This window comes from Aquarana catesbeiana, linkage group LG11 (genome assembly GCF_042186555.1).
Source record: "Aquarana catesbeiana isolate 2022-GZ linkage group LG11, ASM4218655v1, whole genome shotgun sequence".
Lineage (NCBI taxonomy): Eukaryota > Metazoa > Chordata > Amphibia > Anura > Ranidae > Aquarana > Aquarana catesbeiana.
The window spans coordinates 218162168-218162745 of NC_133334.1; the positions used below are offsets into that span (position 1 = coordinate 218162168).

Here is a 578-nt window from a genome sequence, read left to right on the forward strand (position 1 = left end):
TAACTATGCATTTGTTACAGATCTCTGCGGCCTGAAGAAGACCTTGATGGTATGAGACAGGTAAATGCAGTATTTTAACTAATTGTTACTTTGACCCTAAAGCTGCATTTGCTCATATTTGCAATAAAATTGCTGAAAGCTTATGGAGTTGGCCTATCCTAGAAGCTACACAGCTAATGAACTGAAATAACTTTAGCAGAAATGTGATACTGAGCATAATTGACTTTATGATGACTCCTTACCGCCCCAGTCTGATGTTTGGTGACTGAGTGGTTTGTTCTGATTAGCCTACATTAAGGGATGTGCTCTAAAATTTAGGCTATAAACTGCTTTACATATGTACACTTGCTGGGAGTTTCTGACAGTCAAACTCTGAATGGTGACACCGAATGGGTTTTATGTACAGGTAAGTTGAGTAACCTTGCTCCAGGTTCAAATATTGTACGTTTTAGTATTTTGTGATGACATCTTACCCACCCCAGTCTCATATTTAGTGATTGAGTAATATATTCTGTGACTGAGTAATATATTGAGTTTGTCTAAAGAGGTCCTCTAAAATCCTTTCCCTGTCCTAAAGA

At 37.7% G+C, this 578-nt stretch overlaps 1 non-coding gene across 1 annotated transcript; it reads left to right on the plus strand.

Moving 5' to 3' along the window:
- Positions 1–221: 221 nt before the first annotated feature.
- On the plus strand, positions 222–289 carry LOC141113091 (small nucleolar RNA SNORD31). The gene has a single exon (XR_012236719.1). It is a non-coding gene; the product is annotated as a small nucleolar RNA SNORD31 (small nucleolar RNA).
- The last annotated feature ends 289 nt before the right edge of the window (positions 290–578 follow it).